The sequence below is a fragment of the Mobula hypostoma genome, chromosome 11 (assembly GCF_963921235.1).
Source record: "Mobula hypostoma chromosome 11, sMobHyp1.1, whole genome shotgun sequence".
Lineage (NCBI taxonomy): Eukaryota > Metazoa > Chordata > Chondrichthyes > Myliobatiformes > Myliobatidae > Mobula > Mobula hypostoma.
The window spans coordinates 79,224,386-79,251,436 of record NC_086107.1 but is presented as its reverse complement, the minus strand read 5'-3'; the positions used below and the strand labels follow the sequence as shown (position 1 = coordinate 79,251,436).

Here is a 27,051-nt window from a genome sequence, read left to right as displayed (position 1 = left end):
GCGCATTTGTTCGCGAGGTCACCGTACACAAAATGGTGCAGTAATTCAGCAGGTCAGGCAGCATCTATGGAAATGAATAAACGCTCAAAGTTTTGGACCGAGACACTTCTTCGGGTCTGATAAGGAAGGAAGAAGACGCCAGAATAAAAAAGGTACTAGGGGAGAGGAAGCAAGATAGCTAGAAGATGATAGACAGGTGAGAAGAGGTAAGAAGCTAGAGGGAATTGTAAACCACAGCGTAACGGTTACAGAGGTTTCTGCCACGGTAACAACATCAACAAGGGAACATCTGCAGAGGCTGGAAATCCAAAAGCAACACACACAAAATGCTGGAGGAACTCAGCAGGCCAGGCAGCATATGGGAAAGAGTACAGTCGACGTTTCGGGTGAGATCCTACAGCCTGCTGAATTCCTCAAGGATTTTGTGACGGTAACATTACTCCCCTTGCTGAGCCCCAAGTGGACAGAAGGTGCAAACATATCATGATGGTTCCCTCTGGAAAAGTGCAGTGATTTACCTTGGAAGTACGAATTTGAAGGCAGAATACGTGGGTAATGCCAAGCTTTTAGCACTGTGGAGGAACAGAGCAATACTAGGATCCTCATCCAAAGGTCCCTCATGTTTTCCACGCAAGTTAAAGGTGGTTAAAAAGGCGTTTTGTGTGTTGGACTTCATTAGTCAGGGATGAGTTCCAGACCAGTGAGATAATGTTGCAGTTCTACAAAATCCTGGTTAGACCACATTTGGAGCAGAATGTTCTGTTCTGTGTATTGGAAAAATGTGGAAACATTAGAGAGGGTACTGCCAAGATTAGAAAGCATGTATTATGAAGACACGTAGAGCAAGCTTGGGCTTTTTTCTTTGGAGTGAACACTTTCTTTGAGGTCACAGTCTCAGGTATTCCCATTAACTACCAAGATATGGATATCAGTTGGTTCTTGTCATCAGACCTGATCTTAATGTTCCACTTCAATTGGTAGAAAATCGTTTACTGGCTTAACTTGCAGATACATTGTAAGTTCTTCATTCAAGATAAGTCACATTATACTTTTTATGTGAGTCACAAATCCTTTGGTTTTGTTCTCGGTACCTGCCCACTCAATTCACAGTGATAGTACATTCTTGAGCTCAGACGTTTCAAGGTAAGAACGGTGTCATTGAAAGAATTTACAAACATAGTCTCTTCCCTGCCAGTAACACAGCAAGCCTCCACAAGCAATACATTCAAATGTCTACTGCCATTGTGTGTGCCAACAGTCAAAATCAATCTAATTTTATTTCTGTCACTCAGCTTCCAAATGTTGCCACTCTGTCATTCATTGCCACCCCTACTCCTCGTCATTTTCTCTTACACCTCCCACTGTGCAAAGACAGAAACTCAGCCCTGTGCTGATCTGCCTCTAGTTTCTCACCCTGCTCCATTGAACATCCCCAAATTAATGTTCCATGTTCTGTTTTCAGACTTTGGAATACAGTGTATTCCAACAACCTTGCTGTGTGAGACACTGCCTTTTGGATGAAGTGAAAATGACCCATGATGTTGAAATAGACAGGGAATAAGGTGTTTAACTACTAATGTTATTCTTCCTCAGCCCAGAGATTTGAGGGACAAACAACAGGTGCAGTCAGCTCGTCTTCTTCAGTCTGCAGAAAGTCATGCAGGAAAATCAAGGGAAACCTTTTCACTCACAGGGTGGTAACTGTTTGGAACCTATCACCACAGGGAGAGAGAGGTGAATCACAGGAAAGGATTTAAAAGAAATACCGTGGGACAGAAATACTGGCAGGGACCAGCTGAGCCGAGTTGACTCCCTAATGCAGGGGTCCCCAACCTTTTTTGCGCCGCAGTCCGGTTTAATATTTACGATATTCTTGCGGACCAGCCGACGGTGGGGGGGGGGGCGGGTGGAGGTATTCGAGTTCAACAGTGTATAACAGGGAATGAGGAAAGGTACATCTGACTCATATTGTTTCATATCGCTAAATCATATCGTTTCCTTGCAGCCTGGTAGCACATCTTTGCGGCCTGGTGGTTGGGGGCCACTGCCCTAATGTACACTGGGTGTGATGTAATTTCACTAAGTACATGAGACAAAGTTTAAAATAAAGCTGATTTATATGTCAGAGATCCTAAATATTAAACTCCAGTCCCATTAAATGTTGCCGGCTGGTGGCGTAGTGGCATCAGCGCTGGACTTTGGGGCGCAAGGTCCTGAGTTCGAATCCAGCTGGCTCCCGTGCATGCTTTCCATCCATGCTGGGTTGAGCGTCAAGCTAGCAACTCAACCTTGTAAAAAAGAAATTGCCTATGCTCTCTCATGAGTTTAAAGGCAATTTCTCTTCTCTCCCATTAAATGTGAACATCAGCAGAAGAAACTCCTCCCAGTCCCAGTTCCAGGGTGCAGAACCGGGGGTGGTGAGCAGCAGCAATAATCGCAGTTTGACACCAACAGTCACTTGTGAACTTGCCTCTGGATTCAGTAACTGTGATGGTTAAATATCCAGCGTGCAGCTTATTTAAACTCTTCCCACAGTGTGAACGCAGTAATGCGCCACAAGCTTGCATGACTGAGTGAATCCCTTCCCACATTCAGAGCAGGATGTAGCTTCAGCTGAGATGATTGAGTGAATTCCTTCCCACATGCAGAGCAGGTGAACGTTTTCTTTTCCCCAGTGTGAACTTGGTGGTGTACCAAGAGCTTATATATTTCAGTAAATTCCTTCCCACACATGGAACGGGTGAACGTTCTCTCCCTAGTGTGAACTGGTGTGCCTGTGGGTCAGATGATCGCATGAGATACTTCCCAGAGTCTGAGCAGGCAAACGGTCTCTCGCCAGTGTAAAGTCACTGATGTACAACGTTTGTACCTTCAGATGAGATGACTGAGTCAATTCCTTCCCAGAGTCTGAGCAGGAGAACAATCTCTCCTCAGTGTGAACTCAGTCGAGTGTCAGCAGATCAGCTGACACAGTCAATCTCTTCCCGCACACAGAACAATTGAACAGTCTTCTCCTTGTGAACTCACTGGTGTCTGCGGATCGGCTGAGTGAGTGAATCTCTTCCTAAACGCAGAGCAAGTGAACGACTTCTCACTGCTGTGAATTTTCTGTCGTATCATCAGCTTGGATGACAGAATGAATTGCTTCCCACAGACAGAACATATCAGCAAATGCTGGTGTGTTCTCAGCACCCCGCTTCCAGTGGACTCACTGAGTTCAAAGAGAAAACTTAATTTACATAGAACATAGAATAGTACAACACAGTACAGGCCCTTCGGCCCACAACGTTGTGCCGACCCTCAAACCCTGCCTCCCATATAAGCCCCCACCTTAGATTCCTCCATATAGCTGTCTAGTAGTCTCTTAAACTTCACTAGTGTATCTGCCTCCACCACTGACTCAGGCAGTGCATTCCACGCACCAACCACTCTCTGAGTAAAAAACCTTCCTCTAATATCCCCCTTGAACTTCCCACCCCTTATCTTAAAGCCATGTCCTCTTGTATTGAGCAGTGGTGCCCTGGGGAAGAGGCGCTGGCTGTCCACTCTATCTATTCCTCTTATTATCTTGTACACCTCTATCATGTCTCCTCTCATCCTCCTCTCCAAAGAGTAAAGCCCTAGCTCCCTTAATCTCTGATCATAATCCATACTTTCTAAACCAGGCAGCATCCTGGTAAATCTCCTCTGTAGCCTTTCCAATGCTTCCACATCCTTCCAATAGTGAGGTGACCAGAACTGGACACAGTACTCCAAGTGTGGCCTAACCAGAGTTTTATAGAGCTGCATCATTACATCGCGACTCTTAAACTCTATCCCTCGACTTATGAAAGCTAACACCCCATAAGCTTTCTTAACTACCCTATTCACCTGTGAGGCAACTTTCAGGGATCTGTGGACATGTACCCCGAGATCCCTCTGCTCCTCCACACTACCAAGTATCCTGCCATTTACTTTGTACTCTGCCTTGGAGTTTGTCCTTCCAAAGTGTACCACCTCACACTTCTCTGGGCTGAACTCCATCTGCCACTTCTCAGCCCACTTCTGCATCCTATCAATGTCTCTCTGCAATCTTTGACAATCCTGTACACTATCTACAACACCACCAACCTTTGTGTCGTCTGCAAACTTGCCAACCCCAGCTTCTACCCCCACATCCAGGTTGTTAATAAAAATCACGAAAAGTAGAGGTCCCAGAACAGATCCTTGTGGGACACCACTAGTCACAATCCTCCAATCTGAATGTACTCCCTCCACCACCACCCTCTGCCTTCTGCAGGCAAGCCAATTCTGAATCCACTTGGCCAAACTTCCCTGGATCCCATGCCTTCTAACTTTCTGAATAAGTCTACCGTGTGGAACCTTGTCAAATGCCTTACTAAAATCCATATAAATCACATCCACTGCACTTCCCTCATCTATATGCCTGGTCACCTCCTCAAAGAACTCTATCAGGCTTGTTAGACACGATCTGCCCTTCACAAAGGCATGCTGACTGTCCCTGATCAGACCATGATTCTCTAAATGCCTATAGATCCTCTCTAAGAATCTTTTCCAACAGCCTTCCCACCACAGACGTAAGGCTCACTGGTCTATAATTACCCGGACTATCCCTACTACCTTTTTTGAACAAGGGAACAACATTCGCCTCCCTCCAATCCTCCGGTACCATTCCCTTGGACAACGAGGACATAAAGATCCTAGCCAGAGGCTCAGCAATCTCTTCTCTCGCCTCGTGGAGCAGCCTGGGGAATATTCCGTCAGGCCCCGGGGACTTATCTGTCCTAATGTATTTTAACAACTCCAACACCTCCTCTCCCTTAATATCAACATGCTCCAGAACATCAACCTCACTCATATTGTCCTCACCATCATCAAGTTCCCTCTCATTGGTGAATACCGAAGAGAAGTATTCATTGAGGACCTCGCTCACTTCCACAGCCTCCAGGCACATCTTCCCACCTTTACCTCTAATTGGTCCTACCTTCACTCCTGTCATCCTTTTTTTCTTCACATAATTGAAGAATGCCTTGGGGTTTTCCTTTACCCTACTTGCCAAGGCCTTCTCATGCCCCCTTCTTGCTCTTCTCAGCCCCTTCTTAAGCTCCTTCCTTGCTTCCCTATATTCCTCAATAGACCCATCGGATCCTTGCTTCCTAAACCTCATGTATGCTGCCTTCTTCCACCTGACTAGATTTTCCACCTCACTTGTCACCCATGGTTCCTTCACCCTACCTTTCTTTATCTTCCTCACCGGGACAAATTTATTCCTTACAAGAGATCTCTAAACATCGACCACATGTCCATAGTACATTTCCCTGCAAAAACATCATCCCAATTCACACCCGCAAGTTCTAGCCTTATAGCCTCATAATTTGCCTTTCCCCAATTAAAAATTTTCCTGTCCTCTTTTCAGACACAAAGCATGTTTCCAGCTGGGATGAGACACTTCTTCATCTCCTAGGATCAACAACAGATATATTGGTGTTACAAAGGAAATATGTGGTCACTCCTTAAATACCTGACTAGGGACATTGGAACTGATGTGTTACTGTGTTTGAGATTCCTGTACACAGATTCTTTGTCATTTCCAACCTGTAAAAAGATTTACAAAAGACATCAACAGGTGAAGGACAGCTTTTCAGGTTAGATCATTTTAGTCTCGATGGTGATGTCTGACATCACACTATTACAGTACAGTGAGGTTCAACCCAAGTTGGAGGAACAACTCCTGATCATCTAGCTTTGCACAGAACTGACTAACCATCCAGTTCTCTGACTGTTTGTCTGTCTGTATTAGAATGGCCCATTCTTGCCTGTCTTCAGTCTGTGACGAGGCTCAGTTTGTCTCTCTCCATTAGTATTATTTCAGGTTCTGATCATGTCCCTCAGCACTACAAAGAGCACATGATGTTACATGGCTGATCCTGGATAGCTTCTAATTGCTTTGACGCTTAAGACTATAAGATATAGAAGCAGAATTAGGCCATTCGGCCCAAGTCTGCTCTGCCATTTCATCATGTCTGATCCCATTTTCCTCTGAGCCCCAATCTCCTACCTTCTCCCTGTATCCATTCATGCCTTGACCAGTCAAGAATCTATCAACCTGTGCATTAAATATACACAAAGACTTGGCCTCCACACCTGCCTGCGGCAACAAATTCCAGTTTCATCAGTCTCCGGCTGAAGAAATTCCTCATCTCCATTCTAAAACGGACACTCTTCTATTCTGAGGCTCTGTCCTCTGGTCTTAGACTCTCCCACCATAGGAAATATCCTGTCCACATTCACTCTATCAAGGCCTTTCACTATTTGCTAGATTTCAATGAGGCCACCCCTACTCTTCTGAATTCCAGTGAATACAGGCCCAGAGCCATCAAATGCTCTTCATATAACAAACCTTTCAGTCCCAGAATCATTTTCATGACCTCCTTTGACCCCTTTCCAAAGTCAGCACATTCAGTTTCCCAAGAACCTTCTTTCGAGTAATGTTAATTTCACACACTTCATGACTCCTGACTCCTGGAGCTTCCACCATACTGCTAGTAGCTTCCACAGTGATGCAAAATACTTATTCAGTTTGTCCACTATTTCATTGTTCCTGTTGCTAACTCTCCAGCGTTATTTTCCAGCGGTTCGATATCCACTCTCTCCTCTCTTTTACACTTCATGTATCTGAAGAAACTTTTGGTATCCTATTTAATATTATGGGCTAGCTTACTTTCGTATTCCATCTTTAACTTTTAATGACTTTTTTAGTTGCCTCTGTTGGTTTTTAAAAGCTTCCCAATCCTCTAACTTCCCACTAGTTTTTGCTCTGTTATATGCTCGTTTTGACTTTGACTTCTTTCGTTAGCCACGGTTTTTTCCTTTAGAATACCTTTTCCTCTTTGGGATGTATATACCCTGTGCCTTCCAAATTGCTTCCAGAAATTCCAGCCAATGCTGCTCTGCCATTGTCCCTGCCCGTGTTCTTTTCCAATCAATTCTAGCCAATACCTCTCTCATGCCTCTGTAACAACATACATCAAAGTTGCTGGTGAACGCAGCAGGCCAGGCAGCATCTATAGGAAGAGGCGCAGTCGACGTTTCAGGCCGAGACCCTTCGTCAGGACTAACTGAAGGAAGAGTGAGTAAGGGATTTGAAAGCTGGAGGAGGAGGGGGAGATGCAAAATGATAGGAGAAGACAGGAGGGGGAGGGATGGAGCCGAGAGCTGGACAGGTGATAGGCAAAAGGGGATACGAGAGGATCATGGGACAGGAGGTCCGGGAAGAAAGACGGGGGGGGGTGACCCAGAGGATGGGCAAGAGGTATATTCAGAGGGACAGAGGGAGAAAAAGGAGAGTGAGAGAAAGAATGTGTGCATTAAAAAGAGTAACAGATGGGGTACGAGGGGGAGGTGGGGCCTAGCGGAAGTTAGAGAAGTCAATGTTCATGCCACCCCGCTCTGGTCTTCTGCCTGCTCTGGATCTCTTTATTGCCAACTGCCGACGGGACATCAACCGTCTCGACTTCACCGCACCTTGTCCCCATTCCAACCTCACTCCTTCGGAACGCTCTGCTCTCCACTCCCTCCGCACTAATCCTAACATTATTATTAAACCCGCTGATAAGGGGGGTGCTGTTGTAGTCTGGCGTACTGACCTCTACCTTGCCGAGGCACAGCGACAACTCGCAGATACCTCCTCTTATTTACCCCTCGATCGTGACCCCACTAAGGAGCACCAGGCCATTGTCTCCCACACTATCAACGACTTTATCCGCTCAGGGGATCTCCCATCCACTGCTACCAACCTTATAGTTCCCACACCCTGCACTTCCCGTTTCTACCTCCTACCCAAGATCCACAAACTTGCCTGTCCTGGCCGACCTATTGTCTCAGCTTGCTCCTGCCCCACCGAACTCGTTTCTGCATACCTCGACACTGTTTTATCACCCCTTGTTCAATCCCTTCCGACCTATGTTCGTGACACTTCTCACGCTCTTAAACTTTTCGATGATTTTAAGTTCCCTGGCCCCCACCGCTTTATTTTCACCTTGGATGTCCAGTCCCTATATACTTCCATCCCCCATCAGGAAGGTCTCAAAGCTCTACGCTTCTTTTTGGATTCCAGACCTAATCAGTTCCCCTCTACCACCACTCTGCTCCGTCTAGCAGAATTAGTCCTTACTCTTAATAATTTCTCCTTTTGCTCCTCCCATTTCCTCCAAACTAAAGGTGTAGCTATGGGCACCCGTATGGGTCCTAGCTATGCCTGCCTTTTTGTTGGGTTTGTGGAACAATCTATGTTCCGTGCCTATTCTGGTATCTGTCCCCCACTTTTCCTTCGCTACATCGACGACTGCATTGGCGCTGCTTCCTGCACGCATGCAGAACTCGTTGACTTTATTAACTTTGCCTCCAACTTTCACCCTGCCCTCAAGTTTACCTGGTCCATTTCTGACACCTCCCTCCCCTTTCTAGATCTTTCTGTCTCTGTCTCTGGAGACAGCTTATCCACTGATGTCTACTATAAGCCTACTGACTCTCACAACTATCTGGACTATTCCTCTTCTCACCCTGTCTCTTGCAAAAACGCCATCCCCTTCTCGCAATTCCTCCGTCTCCGCCGCATCTGCTCTCAGGATGAGGCTTTTCATTCTAGGACGAGGGAAATGTCTTCATTTTTTAAAGAAAGGGGCTTCCCTTCCTCCACTATCAACTCTGCTCTTAAACGCATCTCCCCCATTTCACGTACATCTGCTCTCACTCCATCCTCCCACCACCCCACTAGGAATAGGGTTCCCCTGGTCCTCACCTACCACCCCACCAGCCTCCGGGTCCAACATATTATTCTCCGTAACTTCCGCCACCTCCAACGGGATCCCACCACTAAGCATATCTTTCCCTCCCCGCCTCTCTCTGCATTCCGCAGGGATCGCTCCCTACACAACTCCCTTGTCCATTCGTCCCCCCCATCCCTCCCCACTGATCTCCCTGCTGGCGCTTATCCGTGTAAGCGGAACAAGTGCTACACATGCCCTTACACTTCCTCCCTTACCACCATTCAGGGCCCCAAACAGTCCTTCCAGGTGAGGCATCACTTCACCTGTGAGTCGACTGGGGTGATATACTGCGTCCGGTGCTCCCGATGTGGCCTTTTATATATTGGTGAGACCCGACGCAGACTGGGAGACCGCTTTGCTGAACATCTACGCTCTGTCCGCCAGAGAAAGCAGGATCTCCCAGTGGCCACACATTTTAATTCCACATCCCATTCCCATTCTGACATGTCTATCCACGGCCTCCTCTACTGTAAGGATGAAGCCACACTCAGGTTGGAGGAACAACACCTTATATTCCGTCTGGGTAGCCTCCAACCTGATGGCATGAACATTGACTTCTCTAACTTCCGCTAGGCCCCACCTCCCCCTCGTACCCCATCTGTTACTCTTTTTAATGCACACATTCTTTCTCTCACTCTCCTTTTTCTCCCTCTGTCCCTCTGAATATACCTCTTGCCCATCCTCTGGGTCACCCCCCCCCGTCTTTCTTCCCGGACCTCCTGTCCCATGATCCTCTCGTATCCCCTTTTGCCTATCACCTGTCCAGCTCTCGGCTCTATCCCTCCCCCTCCTGTCTTCTCCTATCATTTTGCATCTCCCCCTCCCCCTCCAGCTTTCAAATCCCTTACTCACTCTTCCTTCAGTTAGTCCTGACGAAGGGTCTCGGCCTGAAACGTCGACTGCGCCTCTTCCTATAGATGCTGCCTGGCCTGCTGCGTTCACCAGCAACTTTGATGTATGTTGCTTGAATTTCCAGCATCTGCAGAATTCCTGTTGTTTTCATGCCTCTGTAATTCCTTTTACTCAACTGTAATAATGATACATCTGACTTTAGCCTCCCCTTCTCCCATTTCAGGGTGAATGCTATCATATTATGATCACTTCCTCCAAGGGTTGACTGTGGTGAAATAACCCCCCCCCCCCAGCTGATTGATGGTGGTGAACTCATCAATGGTAATGTCAATGAATATGAAGGGGAGGGCAGTTGTCTTTCTATTTGGAGTGTGGCACTTTTGTGATGTGAAAGCTACAGGTCTCTTCTTACTTAGAACAAAGTTGTTTACTATCATTATGTACCCAGAGAGACTGGTACAAAACATATTCTCATGGGGAGAAAGGTCCAGAACAAGAGGAGGGAAAACAAAGGTGATTTTCCCAAAACCTAAAGCTGATGGAAGGAAATTGTTCTGTTTTCCTTGGATTTGGACAGCTGGAGCTTGGCAGTGTCTGATAATTCCATCCACCTGCACTTCCTAACACGCCCTACAGACTGGCAGAGGAAGACCTGGGAAGTGTGACCTATGGCAGACTCTCTACTCAAAAACGCTCATGAACTAAAGACCTGTCTATTGGTCATTGTCCCAGCGAAGCCATGTGCGGCAGAAATGGCAGCAGCACCCTCTCTCATCAGCAGAAAGCTCCCTGGGGCCCAGGTATGGATTGTGGGGATGAGAGAAAAGGAAAGGACAGGGAATGCCCCTGGGTGTGGGCTTGCAACAATTGTCCCTCAGCTATGGTGTGGATGCCGGTGCTGATGAAATCACCGCTCAGTGACTCGTCCCTGCCCACTGTCGATCCTCCTCTGTCTGGTGTCCACTGAGCGCATGCGCAGTATTTGTGATTCTCCTGCGTGCCGAAGGCGGATTCTAAGGTATGGAGGTTTCTGTATCAGCAAGGTGCATTGAATGTACTGTATCTGCAAGCCTTGGTTCCTTGCCACATGTCTCAAAAACAGTCAGTGGTTTTTTCTTTGTAGAAAACTTGGCAGTTCTAACACTGCAAGCTCCCACAAACAATATACTCAATGTCAACGGGCATTCAGTCGAAGTCCAATCCACTTACCAATGCTGGCATAAAACGCAATTTATAAAACTACAGATTCTGCAGCTCCTGGAAATATCGAACAACACACACAAAGTGCTGCAGGAACTCAGCAAGGCAAAGAGCATTTAAGCAGAGGAATAAACAGTCTAGGCGTAGTGAAGGGTCTTGGCCTGAAACAGTTTTATTCCTCTCCTAACTTGTTGAGTTCCTCCAGCATTTTGCAGAAATAAACCTAATTTTCCCATCAATCAGTTTCCAAATGTTGCTTATCTTTCATTTGTAGCCTCATCCTCCTGGTCTGATTTCCTCCTCTACTCCCTATAAATTATCCTCCACCACATCTAGAGCCCTAAAGCCCTGATTTGTGCAGGACCCTCTTTTGTTCCTGACCCTGCTCCATCGAAGATTTACCCACTATTCGGCTCGCATACTTTAGATTGATTGCAACAACCCAGATGTGTTGGAAACCAGTGAAAATGACCCAAAGTGTTGAAAAGATCAGGGAATTTAACTACCTTGGCAGACAGAGCCCAAGGAATGAGAATATTTGGGACAAATCCGCAGTGAACTCACCTACTTCTGCGGTCTGCAGAAAGCCATAGAGGAAATTCAAGGTAAACCTCTTCACCCACAGACTGGTGACCAGTTGTAACCCATCATCACAGAGAGAGAGTGAGAGGTGAACAGTAGAGATGGATTTAAAAGCACTGATGTGAAACAGGAACATGAGCAGGTACCAGATGGACTGAGTGGCCTCTATACAGTAAGCACCTGAGACACAGTATTTGTAATAGAACTGATTTTTTTGTCACAAATCCACAATATTATACACAGTCCATTTTAAAGTGAACATTAGTGGAACCGCCCCCTCCCCCAATGCAGGGTGACCAGGGTTCACTCCTGTTGTGATGAGCAGCTGCAATACCTGCAGAACAAAGGCATAGAAAAGTACAGCCCAGAAACAGGTCCTTTGACCTACCTAGTCCACACCAAGCAGATCCCTTTTGTCTATAGCACTCCTCAGTGCCTGACCATTCAGTGTGTAAGTATACCTCGGTTGGTTCGACCGAAGTGCAACACTGCATTAAATTCCACGTACCATTTTTCAGCCGTTTTTTTTCCTTCTGGTTCAGATCCCACTGTAAACTCTGATAGTCTTCCTTCTGTCTACTACAGCTCCAATCTTGGTGTATTCTGCAAATTTGCTGAGCCAGTTAAAAACATTATCATCCAAATTATTAACATAGATGACAAACAACAATGGACCCAGCGTCGATCCCTGTGGCACTCTACCAGTCAGAGAGGCAACCATCTACTACCACTCTCTGGCTTCTCCCACAAAGCCAATGTCTAATCCAATTTACTACCTCATCTTGAAATCTGAATAACTGAACCTTCTTGACCAACCTCCCAGACAGAACTTTGTCAAAGTCCATGTCGACAACATCCACTTCTGTACCTTCATCAACTTTCCTAGTACACCTCTACTTCCTCAGAAGCCTGCAGTGATCCGGCATTACATCAAACACTTTGACAAACTGCTATAGATGTGTAGCAACACACACGAAAAATGCTGGTGAATGCAGCAGGCCAGGCAGCATCTATAGGAAGAGGTACAGTCGACGTTTTGGGCCGAGACCCTTAGTCAGTACTAACTGAAAGAAGAGAGTAAGAGATTTGAAATTGGGAGTGGGAGGAGGAGGGGGAGGGGAAGATCCAAAATGATAGGAGAAGGGATGGGGGGACAAATGGACAAGGGAGTCGCGTAGGGAGCGATCCCTGTGGAAAGCAGAAGGTGGAGGGAGGAGGTCCCACCGATCTCCCTCCCTGCACTTATCCTTGTAAGCTGAACAAGTGCTACACATGCCCTTACACTCCTCCCTTACCACCATTCAGGGCCCCAGACAGTCCTTCCACGTGAGGTGACACTTCACCTGTGAGTCGGCTGGGGTGATATACTGCATCCGGTGCTCCTGATGCGGCCTTCTATATACTGGCGAGACACGATGCAGGCTGGGAGACTGTTTCGCTGAACATCTACGCTCTGTCCGCCAGAGAAAGCAGGATCTCCCAGTGGCCACACATTTTAATTCCACATAGCCACACTCAGGTTGGAGGAACACCTTATATTCGGTCTGGGTAGCCTCCAACCTGATGGCATGAACATTGACTTCTCTAACTTCCGTTAATGCCCCACCTCTCCTTCGTACCCCATCCCTTATTTATTTATTTAGTCCTGACGAAGGGTCTCGGCCCGAAACGTCAACGGTACCTCTTCCTATAGATGCTGCCTGGCCTGCTGCGTTCACCAGCATTTTTTGTGTTTGTTGCTTGAATTTCCAGCATCTGCAGATTTCCTCGTGTTTGCAGTTCTATAGATGTATAGTGGAGAGTGTAGTGACTGGCTGTATCACAGCCTGGTATGGAAACGCTAATACTTTTGAACAGAAAATCCTGCAAAAGGTAGTGGATTCAGCCAGTAAATCACAGGTAAAATGCTCCCAACCACTGAGCACATCTACTTGAAACGCAAAGCAGCATCGATCATCAAAGATCCTCACCACCCAGGCCATGGTCTTTTCTTGCTATTGTCATCAGGTAGAAGGTACAAGAGCCTCAGGAATCACACCATCAGGTTCAGGAACAGTTACTACCCCTCATCTATCAGGTTCTTGAACAAAAGGGGATAACTACACTCACTTGTCTGACAATTGAGATAATCCAACAACTCATCTTATCTCATGTTCTCATTATTTATTGTTATAGTATTTGTTTATTTTTGTATTTGCATAGTTTGTTGGCTTCTGCACTCTGGTTGATCTTTCATTGATTCTTTTATAGTTACTATTCTGTAGATTTGCTGTATGCCCGCAGGAAAATGAATCTCAGGGTTGTATATAGTAACATATATGTACTCGGATAATAAAATTTACTTTGAACTTTGGACTACATCTGGAAGTCATGGGTTAAGGGTGAAAAGTGAAAAGTTTAAGGGGAACATGAGGGGAAACTTCTTCGTTCAGAAAGGTCATGAAGCTGCCAGCGCAAATGGTACATGTGAGCCTGATTTCAACATTAAACAGACATGTGGATAGGTACATGGATGGTAGGGGTGTAGAGAGTTATCAACACATGGCGCAGGTCAGAGGGAGTAGGCAGTTTAAATGGTTCAGCATGTACTAGATGGGCCGAAGGACCTAACTATGTGCTGTACTTTTCCATAACTCTATGACTCTATACAAGTTTTCAGTCTGCCCTGACTGAGCACATTGTGCCATTTTTCCTGAATAGTAATGCCACCCCTCTTCTTTTAATCCCTCCCACTCTGTTGCGCCTAAAACAATGGAGCCAAGGAAATTGAGCTGCCAGTCCTGCCCCTCCTGTAAGCAAGTCTCACTAATGGCTACAATATAATTCCATGTGTTGATCCATGCCTGAGCTCAACTGTCTTTTCTACGATACTTCTTGTATTGAAATATGCGCAGCTTGAGTCTCCTCGAGATTCTAAATATATGAATGATTTTTTTAGATAAGTTAGACTTCCCTCTGATTTCACAGGCTATGTCTTCTTTATTAGATACTTCCATTACAATGGATGAGATTAAGAATGTTATTTTTTCTATGAATCTGGGGAAAGCTCCTGGCCCTGATGGGTTTACCGTTGAATTTTATAAATGTTTTGCTTCTTTATTGATTCCTTGGCTCTATAAGGTTTTTGAGGCTTCTTTGAAACTTGGTAAACTTCCGGAATCTTTTAATAGAGCATCAATTTCTTTAATACTAAAGAAGGATAAAGACCCTGCTCAATGTGCATCTTATAGACCAATATCTTTATTAAATGTTGATTCTAAAGTTTTTTCTAAGTTATTAGCAAATAGACTAGAAAAAGTACTCCCTTCTATTATTTCGGAAGACCAAACGGGTTTTATTAAAGGTCGTTACTCTTTTTATAATATTCGTACATTGTTAAATATCGTTTATACTCCCTCACAAAATGTTCCTGAGTGTGTTATTTCTTTAGATGCCGAGAAAGCTTTTGATAGAGTAGAATGGCCTTATTTATTTAAGGTGCTTGAAATGTTTAATTTTAGCTTGAAATTTATATCCTGGATTAAACTGTTATATCACTCCCCTGTAGCCTCGGTTCGTACTAACTCCTTAAACTCACCTTTTTTTCCTCTCTTTCGTGGTACTCGACAAGGCTGTCCTCTTAGTCCCCTATTATTTGATATTGCATTAGAACCTCTTGCAATTGCTATTCGAGAATCTTCAAATATTACTGGGATAACTCGGGGATTAAAGTCCCATAAATTATCACTCTATGCTGATGATTTACTTTTATATATTTCTAATCCTGAGAGATCCATTCCTGCTGTTTTAGAGTTATTAGCACAATTTGGTCTTTTCTCAGGTTATAAATTAAATCTTAGTAAGAGTGAACTTTTTCCGATTAATAAACATCTTCCCTTATATTATAAATTTCCATTTAAATTGATTAATAATTACTTTTCATATCTTGGGATTAAAATTACTTGTAAACATAAAGATTTATTTAAGACTAACTTTTTACCATTAATAGACCATATTACTCAACTTTCATCTAAATGGTTTCCCTTATATTTAACTTTGATTGGTCGTATTAATGCAGTTAAGATGTTTTTTTTGCCAAAATTTTTATATGTGTTTCAGGCATTACCAATTTTCGTTCCTAAATCTTTTTTTGATAAAGTTGACTCTAAAATTTCTTCATTTATTTGGCAGAATAAGAATCCGAGACTGGGTAAAATACATTTACAGAAAGCTAAGAGAGATGGAGGTTTAGCATTACCTAACTTTAGATTTTATTATTGGGCTATTAATATTCGACATATGAAATTTTGGTTACTTGACCGGGACATACTATCTATTCCTAAATGGGTAGCATTGGAATTACAATCTGTTCAGGGTTATACACTTGGTTCTATTTTAGGTTCCTCTCTTCCTTTTGATTCGAAACGTCTTAAGCAGGTCTCTAACCCGATAGTTAAATATGCTTTGCGCATTTGGTTTCAATTCAGAAAATTTTTTGATCTTAATCAATTCGGGTTAGCGATTCCTATTTTAGGTAACATATTTTTTCCTCCCTCTTTTACGGATCGCGCTTTTCAAACTTGGAAGACTAAGGGTATTTTACGGTTTTTGGATTTATTTTTAGATGGTTCCCTTATGTCTTTTGAACAATTATCTAATAAATATAACTTATCAAGAATACATTTTTTTAGATATTTACAAGTTAGAAATTTCCTAAGTACTATACTTTCTTCCTTTCCAATGCTTCCTCCTATATATATTTTAGATTCGATAATTAACCTTAATCCATGTCAGAAAGGTGCATCGGCTATGATTTATAATATTATTATGAAACTTAGGAAAGCTCCATTTGATAAGATTAGGGTAGATTGGGAACAGGAATTGGGGCTTACCATTTCTGTGGATGATTGGGGGCAGATTTTACAATTAGTTAATACTTCCTCTATTTGTGCTAAACATTCCCTAATTCAATTTAAAGTGGTTCATAGAGCACATATGTCCAAAGATAAGTTAGCGCGTTTTTACTCGCATATTAATCCTTTCTGTGATAGATGTTCGGGGCAGATAGCCTCTTTAACTCATATGTTTTGGTCTTGCCCTACTTTGGAAACTTTTTGGAGAGATATTTTCAATATTATTTCTAAGGTATTAAATATAGATATCTCTCCTCACCCTATTACTGCTATCTTTGGACTACCTAAAATTTCTAGTAATCTTTCCCCTTCAGCCCGTAGAATGATTGCATTTCTTACTTTAATGGCGAAAAGATGTATTTTACAACATTGGAAAGAGCTTAATGCTCCAACTACCTTTTTTTGGTTTTCTCAGACGATTTTATGTTTGAATCTGGAGAAAATTAGAAGTAACCTTTATGATTCTTCATTTAAATTTGAACAGATTTGGGGACCTTTTATTCGATATTTTCATTTAATGTAATATTTACCCTTCTTGTTTTTTCTTCACTGTTTTAATGGAGGTCGGGATTGAGGACGTGATTTTAAGTTTAACTCTGTTTGGTTTCAAGTTAGCCCATTGCTTTGCTTTGCTTTTAGTTAGTTGCACGGTGGGTTTTTTTTTGGGGGTTTTTTTTTCTTTTTTTTTCCATTGATATATATAAAATCTAGTATACTATTATGTTATCTTGGTTTCTTATGCTTAAATTACATTGTTTGTAGTATTTTCTTTTTGGTATTGTTATCTTTTGGAATTTTATTATACTTTAACATTGTATTAATGTTTATATGGCTTACCTTTTTTGTATACTTACTCAATAAAAAGATTTAAAAAGAAAGAAAGAAATATGCGCAGCTCAGGACACTAGTCCCACCATTTTTGATTCCTGAATTTGTGTGAGGTTTAACAACATTTCTCCACAACCTCTCCACTATCTCCCCTTCTTCCTTCTCCCATCTTCAACCCTCCTCCTCTTCATGGACACCCAGCTGTGGTCTTCTGCCTGCTCTGGATCTCTTTATCGCTAACTGCCGACGGGACATCAACCATCTCGACTTCACCGCACCTTGTTCCCATTCCAACCTCACTCCTTCGGAACGCTCTGCTCTCCACTCCCTCTGCACTAATCCTAACCTTATTATTAAACCCGCCGATAAGGGGGGTGCTGTTGTAGTCTGGCGTACTGACCGCTACCTTGCCGAGGCACAGCGACAACTCGTGGATACCTCCTCTTATTTACCCCTCGATTGTGACCCCACTAAGGAGCACCAGGACATTGTCTCCCACACCATCACCGACTTTATCCGCTCAGGGGATCTCCCATCCACTGTTACCAACCTTATAGTTCCCACACCTCGCACTTCCCGTTTCTACCTCCTACCCAAGATCCACAAACCTGCCTGTCCTGGCAGACCTATTGTCTCAGCTTGCTCCTGCCCCACCGAACTCGTTTCTGCATACCTCGACACGGTTTTATCCCCCCTTGTTCAATCCCTTCCTACTTATGTTCGTGACACTTCTCACGCTCTTAAACTTTTCGATGATTTTAAGTTCCCTGGCCCCCACCGCTTTATTTTCACCATGGATGTGCAGTCCCTATATACTTCCATCCCCCATCAGGAAGGTCTCAAAGCTCTCCGCTTCTTTTTGGATTCCAGACCTAATCAGTTCCCCTCTACCACCACTCTGCTCCGTCTAGCGGAATTAGTCCTTACTCTTAATAATTTCTCCTTTGGCTCCTCCCACTTCCTCCAAACTAAAGGTGTAGCTATGGGCACCCGTATGGGTCCGAGCTATGCCTGCCTTTTTGTTGGCTTTGTGGAACAATCTATGTTCCGTGCCTATTCTGGTATCTGTCCCCCACTTTTCCTTAGCTACATCGACGACTGCATTGGCGCTGCTTCCTGCACGCATGCTGAGCTCGTTGACTTTATTAACTTTGCCTCCAACTTTCACCCTGCCCTCAAGTTTACCTGGTCCATTTCCGACACCTCCCTCCCCTTCCTAGATCTTTCTGTCTCTGTCTCTGGAGACAGCTTATCCACTGATGTCTACTATAAGCCTACTGACTCTCACAGCTATCTGGACTATTCCTCTTCTCACCCTGTTTCTTGCAAAAATGCCATCCCTTTCTCGCAATTCCTCTATCTCCGCCGCATCTGCTCTCAGGATGAAGCTTTTCATTCCAGGACGAGGGAGATGTCCTCCTTTTTTAAAGAAAGGGGCTTCCCTTCCTCCACTATCAACTCTGCTCTCAAACGCGTCTCCCCCATTTCACGTACATCTGCTCTCACTCCATCCTCCCGCCACCCCACCAGCCTCCGGGTCCAACATATTATTCTCCGTAACTTCCGCCACCTCAAACGGGATCCCACCACTAAGCACATCTTTCCCTCCCCCCCTCCGCAGGGATCGCTCCCTACGCGACTCCCTTGTCCATTCGTTCCCCCCCCCCATCCCTCCCCACTGATCTCCGTCCTGGCACTTATCCTTGTAAGCGGAGCAAGTGCTACACATGCCCTTACACTTCCTCCCTTACCACCATTCAGGGCCCCAAACAGTCCTTCCAGGTGAGGCAATACTTCACCTGTGAGTCGGCTGGGGTGATATACTGCGTCCGGTGCTCCCGATGTGGCCTTCTATATATTGGCGAGACCCGACGCAGACTGGGAGACCGCTTTGCTGAACACCTACGCTCTGTCCGCTGGAGAAAGCAGGATCTCCCAGTGGCCGCACATTTTAACTCCACATCCCATTCCCATTCTGACATGTCTATCCACGGCCTCCTCTACTGTAAAGATGAAGCCACACTCAGGTTGGAGGAACAACACCTTATATTCCGTCTGGGTAGCCTCCAACCTGATGACATGAACATCGACTTCTCTAACTTCCGCTAATGCCCCACCTCCCCCCCGTACCCCATCCGTTATTTATTTTTATACACACATTCTTTCTCTCACTCTCCTTTTTCTCCCTCTGTCCCTCTGACTATACCCCTTGCCCCCTCCCTTGTCTTTCTCCCCGGACCTCCTGTCCCATGATCCTCTCATATCCCCTTTGCCAATCACCTGTCCAGCTCTTGGCTCCATCCCTCCCCCTCCTGTCTTCTCCTATCATTTTGGATCTCCTCTCCCCCTCCCACTTTCAAATCTCTTACTGACTTCCTTCAGTTAGTCCTGACAAAGGGTCTCGGCCTGAAACGTGGACTGTAGCTCTTCCTAGAGATGCTGCCTGGCCTGCTGCGTTCACCAGCAACTTTGATGTGTGTTGCTTGAAATTCCAGCATCTGCAGAATTCCTGTTGTTCTCTCCACTATCTGTTCTGACTCTGGTTCTCATCCCCTGCAACTCTAGTTTAAACCACCCAGTGCAGCACCAGCAAAGCTTCCCACTAGGATATTATTCCCCTTCTACTTCAGATGAAAACCATCTCTTCTGTACAGGTCACACCTTCCCTGCAAGAGAGCCCAGTTGCCCAAAAACTTGATGCCCTCCCTTCTACACCAACTCCTTAGCCACATGTTAAACTGTACAATCTTCCTATTTCTGGCCTTACTTGTCCCGCTTGGTGGCGGCAATGATATCAGCACCGGACTCCGGAGCGAAGTTCCCAAGTTTGAATCCAAGTCAGGTTCGTAAAAAATAGCTTGCTACGGAAACACCGTCATGACGGTGCCCCGATAACTCTACTGCCGAGTTAAGGGCTATTCTTCTTCTTCTGGCCTTACTAGCACTCGGTATGGGTAGCAATACCAATATCACAACCCTGTAGGTCCTGCCCTTTAACTCCCTGAACTCACTTTGCAGAACCTCATCACTCTTCCTACCTATGTACCACAACCTCTGGCTGTTCACCATCTGATGTAAGAATACTGAGAATCTAACGTTAACAGTCGCTCATGAACTTGCAATTGGACTCAGTCAGCATGATGGTTAAAATTCTTACATTCAACTTATCTGAACTTCCTCCCTGATGTAAAGTTGCTGGTGTTTCAGCAGGTGGGATAATTTATTTGCTGACTTGGGACGGAAGTGTGGCATCTACATATTGTGAATTTGCTGGAGCCTCACAAACTGAGTTAACTGAATGAATCTCTTCCCACACTCGGAACAGGTGTATGGCAACTTCCCTGCATGAACCGGTTGGTGTTTCAGCAGCTCAGGAGACTAAACAAATCCTTTCCCACACTTGAAATAGATGAACAGCCTCTCCCCACTGGGATCTCTCTGGTGTTTCAGCAGATTAAGAGTAAGTGAGAGTAAGAGTTCGGTTTGTGAGAGTAAGAGTTCAGCACGGACTAGAAGGGCCGAGATGGCCTGTTTCCATGCTGTAATTGTTATATGGATATATTAGATTGAATATTTGGATGAAACATGTCCCACACACAGCGCAGGTGAATGGCCTGTCCCTGTTCTGAACTTGCAGCTACAAAGGCCAAGCAAGTCTTTTCCAAGATGAGAGCCTGTGAATGACCTCACTCCTATCATTCATCAGGTCAGATCATGGATGTGTATACTTATTTGAGTTCTCCTTGCTACATCTGGTGTGCTGCCGGCTCAAGCATCTCCTCCACATTCAAGGACTGGTGAACTGGCACTGCAGAACAACACTCAAAAAGCTGGAGGAATTCAGCAGGTCAGGCAGCAGCTATGGAAATGAACAGTGTTTTGGGTTGATCCCTGCTTCAGGACTGAAAAAGAAGGGTGGAGACCCCAGAATAAAAATGTGGAGGGTGGGGAAGCTAGAAGGTGATAGATGAAGCCAGGTGGGTGGGAAAGGTAAAAGGTTAGAGAGGAAGGAATGTGATAGAAAAGGAGACTGGATCTCTAGGAGAAAAGAAAGGAGGCAGGGACCGGGGGGAAGTGATAGAACTGACATGCTGTTGTGTTTGAGATTCCCATACAAAAATCCTTTGACTTTTCTACCCTGTAAATAGGTGAAAGACAATATTTCAGCTAAGATAATTTTAGTCTTTTTGGTGACCTCTGATATCACTTTGTTACAGTGAGGCTCAACACCTTTTGGAGGAACTGCACCTCATCTTCTAACTGGGAAAATTCTGTCTTTCTGAACATATCATAATAGGTAATTTCTGCCCTTCATCAACCTGTGATTCAGCTTAGTTTGTCTCTCTTCATTAGTATAGGTTCCCATTCTGGACATGTCCCACAGACCTATAGTATGTACATGGCTACTTCTGAAGGCCTTCTGATTATTGTGACCTTCCAGGCATTTGACAGTGGTAAACTTCAATGCCATTGAACCACGAGAGTAGGTGTTTAAAATTCATAGTTCAAGTAAATTTTATTATCAAAGTACATATATGTCAACATATAAAACCCTCGGATTCATTTTCTTGTGGGCATACTCAATAAATCTATAGAATAGCCAATAACAGAATCAATGAAAGACCACCCAACTGGGGCGTTGAACCAGTGTGCAAAAGACATCAAATTGTGCAAATACAAAAAGAAGAAATAATAATTAAAAATAAATAAATAATAAATTTTGAAGACATGAGATGAAGAGTCCTGGAAAGTGAGACCACTGATTGTGGGAACATTTCAGTAATGGGGCGAGTGAAGTCGAGTGAAGTTATCCCCTTTGGTTCAAGACCGTGATGGTGTGAGTCTTGAGGCTCTTGTACCTGCTTCCTGATGGTAGCAGTGAGAAGAGATCATGTACTGGGTGGTGTGGGTCTGTGATGATGGTTGCTGCTTTCCTGCGACAGCATTTCATGCTGATGTGCTCAGTAGTTGAGAGGGCTTTACCTGTGGCGGACTGAGCCGTATCCACTATTTGTAGGATTTTCTGTTCAAGGGCATTGGTATTTCCAAACCAGGTGTGATGCAGCCAGTCAATATATCCTCCACTACACAGCTATAGAAGTTTGTCAAAGTTTTGGATATCATTCTGAATCTCCACGAACTCCTAAGGTAGTAGAGACACTGCCACACTCTCTTTGTAATTGCACTTATGTGATGAGTCCAGGACAGGTCCTCCAAAATAATAACACCCAGAAATTTAAAGTTGCTAACCCTCTCCACCTCTGATCCTCTGCCAAAGACTGGCTCATGGACCTCCGGCTTAATTCTCCTGAAGCCTATAATGATTATAGGCTTTCTCATTATAGGTTGACACTGTGTGGGGCTTTTGTAGTGTGAATGATACTGGTCATTTTTTACCCAGTACAATATTATGTACCCAGGGAATAGAAAAAAAATATGGTCTTAGCAGAGAGTCAGAACTACAGGATGTTGAACAAAGGTGATTTCCTCAATGAGCAATGATTTTGTTGAGTGTCCATTCCTCTTCATAGGTACTACTGACCCACTGAGCTCCTGCAGTGTTTTGTGTGTGGCTGGAGTATGTGGGTTGATTTCAGAGTGGAAGGAGGTAATTTTTGGAGTACTCAGTGATTGGTTCTTGACCACAGTTGTTCAAGGCAGACGGTACATTGGCCTTTATACCATAGGAAGTGGAGTTTAGAAACTGGCTGGTGTTACCAGTGCACAGGGTGTTAGTGAGGCCATGCCTGGAACTTTGTGCATGGTTTTCGTCCCTGAGCTAATCGATATATAAGAATAATATTGGAGGCAGTCCTGAGGAGCTTCACCAAGTTATTCCTGGATTGAGCAATCTGTAAAGTGGGCCTGTATTTAGAGTATATTCACTTAAATTTCTAAGGGGCCTTGATAGGGTATCTGCAGGAACCCCAACCTCAGCCTTCTGCTCAGGGAAGAGTGGTGGAGAATACCCGAATTGGCATTCAAACAGGGGCATCCATGCGTAGAATGCTGAAGTGTATTGTGGGTGATCTCTGCCCACATCAAATGATGGCACCACTCGTCTGTTCTTTTCCTGAGCCCAGGCATCCCAGAGTTCATTCCATGTTCTTGTTCACTTGCTCCATCTGGCCATTGCACTGCGGGTGAAATCCTGAGGAAAGGATCGGTGCAGCCCCAATCAGGGTACAGAATGCCTTCCAGAAACATGACACGAACTGAGGATCAAGATCTGACACAATGTCCTCTGGAAATCCATGGATCCTGAAGACCTGATGAAGGTCAATCTCGGCTGTTTCTGCTGTTGATAGTAGTTTGTCCAATGCTATGAATTTGCAAGCTGTCGAGAAGCGATCCACAAACGACATGATGACGGTCATCCCCTTGGAAAGCGGAAGTCACATGATGCCATGCTTGGGCTACCCCTCAACCTCTTGAGATGGTTCCACTTTTGCTCTGCCAGGCAATTATCGAGGCAGATGAAATGATCAATCAGAGCCTCTAGGTCCTCTACCAGCTCTCCCATGGCAAGGACATCCTTTAGTTTGCCTCAAAGTCCATGGTGGTACAGACTGTCCAAGGCCTTCCCTTTCCAGCCATATACCTCGGTCAAAGTCCAAAACTCCATTGTGTAGTGGACTACTGACCGACTACCTTGATGCACCTCCATGAGATGGTCCAGGGCTATGTTAGCACCAACAGGATGACAGAAACCTCCATATCACGAACTCCTCCATATCAGAGCAGATCTCTGACCTCCATTCCCAAAGCGTAGTGATCCAGGCCAGGGCTCTCCCTGTCAGGAGACAGATAATGAAGGCCACCTTTCCGCACTCCGTGGGAAACCTGGACAGCTGGAGTTCAGACATCAATGTACACCAAGTGAGGAAGCCACGGCAACACCTTATTTCCAGGCTTAAATGACCTCATCCTAGCTTCCTTATCATACCACATCTTCATCTTCTCTTGAGATAACTTTAAATTTTCCTTGGCCAAACTACAAACTTTGTACAATCTGTCTTTAAATTTCAAAACATAATCTAACAATCTAGTGTGTACTTCTTTATTAATCCACTGTTCCTTCAACAAAGCCAAAGGTCGTCGAACTCTATGTCCAAACACGTTCAAAAGGACTAAAACCTAATGATTCCTGTACTGCCTCCCTTACTGCAAAAAGTAGTAAATGTATACCGTCATCCCAGTCCTTCTCATTTTCCGCACAATATGTCCTAATCATAGTTTTTAGTGCTGAATGAAATCTCTCCAAGGCCCCTTGTGATTCTGGATGATAGGCTGAGGAAATAATCAACTTTGCTCCCGGTTTATAAACTATCTGCTGAAACAACCCAGACATAAAATTACTACCTTGATCTGATTGTATTTCCTTAGGCAACCCAAAATAAGTAAAGAATTTTATAAGAGCCTTTGTCACAGTTTTAGCTGTTATATTCCAAAGAGGTACTGCCTCTGGAAACCTAGACGCTGTGCACATAATAGTTAATAAATATTGATGTCCAGTTTTAGTTTTTGGCAAAGGACCTACACAGTCTACAATGATTTTTGAGAATGGCTCACCAAATACTGAAATACTGGAGTAACCGGATTAGGTTTACCAACAATTTGACACGTATGATACGTCACCACATCTTGTCTTAAACTAGGCCAATAAAAATGTTTAGAAACTTTGTTCATAGTTTTCTTTACACCTAAATGACCAACCAAAGGAATACTATGAGCCATAGTCAAAATCTCATTTCGGTAAATTTGAAGAACAACAACCTGATGATTAACTTCCCATTCCTCACTAGCAGGAATTGTAGGTGATCTCCACTTTCTCATTAATACCCCCTTCTCAAAATAATATCCAACTGGTACTTTTTCAATCTCACTATCTGAAAGAGCTTGTTCTTTTAATTTAACTATATCAGGATCTCTACTCTGCTCTGCTATCATCTCCTTCCGATATAAAGACAAATCTTCCTGATTAGACTTACCATCAAAATCCTGTTCAAATAAGGTAGGTAAGAAAGTTTCTGATACATCCTCAAAATTCGAATCTTGATTTGAACTGTCATGGGTAACAACCTCATCCTTTACATCAGTCTTTTAAGCCATAGCTCCTGTTACAACACAAAAAGAAGCTGTGTTAGAATCCCTCTGTGGTTTCTCAGAATTTGAATTTATTGTCAAATGCACTTCAGGAAAAACTTGTCCACCTGCTAAATCATTCCCTAACCAAAGAGAAACATCATTCACAGGTAAAGTGGATTGTAATCCTACTTTAACAACCCCTGTAACTAATCCTGACCTTAAATTTATTCTATGTAAATGTACTGGCATAAGGGCAGTCCCTACTCCTCTTATATAATTCACCTCACTAATATCAGACTCATCACTAAAGCTTAGCACACTGTCTAATATTAGTGATTGAGAAACTCCAGTATCTCTAAGTATCCTTATTGGTACTGAATTGGATCCTTCTTTCAAGGATACAAATACTTCTGTTATAAAAGCTTCATATCCCTTCTTAACTTGATCAGAGTCTGACACATCTTCAGTAATATTTTCTAAACCCTGCAGCTTTACAGGTTTTTGAATATGCTGCACACAAGCACTTGGGGCCACTTCTTTCTCTTTCCGTTTCAATCAGAAGCAATTAGCTACTACATGTCCAGGTTTCCTACAATAATTACAAATAGTACCAAACTGTCTTTCCTTCACAGGTCTCCCTTCATCCTTACTTTTCTCACTAACTTCAGATTTAATCTCTGATTTACCTTGACTCTCCGGTCTAGTTATCCTTTAAGAATTTTTTCCTGGAGAAAATTTATTCTTGTGAATTATAACATACTCATCAGCCAATTTAGCAATCTCCTGCAATGTAGCAGTGTCCCGTTCATTTAAGTATGTTCTCACTTCAACAGGAATGCTTCTTTTAAATTCCTCCTGCAAAATCAGCTCTTTTAATTTATTATACTTCCCATTCACATTTTTAGAGGAAACCCATCTCTCAAAACACACAGATTTCTCATAGGCAAATTCCACATAAGTATTTTCCACCGATTTCTTTAAACTTCTAAATCTTTCTCTATACGCTTCCGAAACCATCTCGTATGCTTTTAATATATTCTGCTTAACAATATCATAATCCAGTGCTTGCTCAGCATTTAAAGCTGTATAAACTTCTTGTGCCTTGCCTTTAATTACACTTTGTAACATCACTGGCCATTGGTCATTCGGCCACTTTAAACTCAGAGCAACTGTTTCGAAATGTTGGAAATATGCGTCCACATCAGCTTCATGGAACGGAGGAGCCAAAACAACCTCACGACTAGCAATAAATTGTTTCGTAGAACCAAAAGACTGACTCCCAAACTTTAATTTCTGCATCTCTAGCTCGAATTTCCTCTGGTTTTCAGCTTCTCTTTCTGTAAACTCCCTTTTTTTTAAGGGCTTCTCTTGCTTCAAATTCCCTTTTTTTAAGGGCTTCTCTTTCCTCAAATTCCCTTATTTTATTGGCCCCTCTTTCAGCCATTTCCACTTTAAGTGTTTCAAACTTTAACTGTTCAGGATGCAACTGCATTTCCAGATTACTCAGTGGAAACTTATCTAACACCTCCTCATCAAAATATTCCAAATTAATATAATGTTCAGCAATCTTTCTTTGTATGAAAGCCTTGGTAGAATTCCTCGTAATTCCTTTAATATCCAACTTCTTAGCAATCTCCAACACCACAGGTTTTCTCACAGGCTCTAAAAATCCCGAGTCAGGCGCCTTCAAAAAATCGTCAATGTCCATTGTTGCCCAATACAACACACACACCAATCAAACCAAAAAAAATCGGGTAATTCCCTTTTCCAAATCAAAATGG

At 43.9% G+C, this 27,051-nt stretch overlaps 1 long non-coding RNA gene across 1 annotated transcript; it reads left to right on the top strand.

The window, feature by feature from the left end:
* The first annotated feature begins 33 nt into the window (after nt 1–33).
* On the top strand, nt 34–25,354 carry LOC134353853 (uncharacterized). The gene is made up of 3 exons (XR_010019693.1): nt 34–196; nt 10,258–10,480; nt 25,108–25,354. It is a non-coding gene; the product is annotated as an uncharacterized LOC134353853 (long non-coding RNA).
* The last annotated feature ends 1,697 nt before the right edge of the window (nt 25,355–27,051 follow it).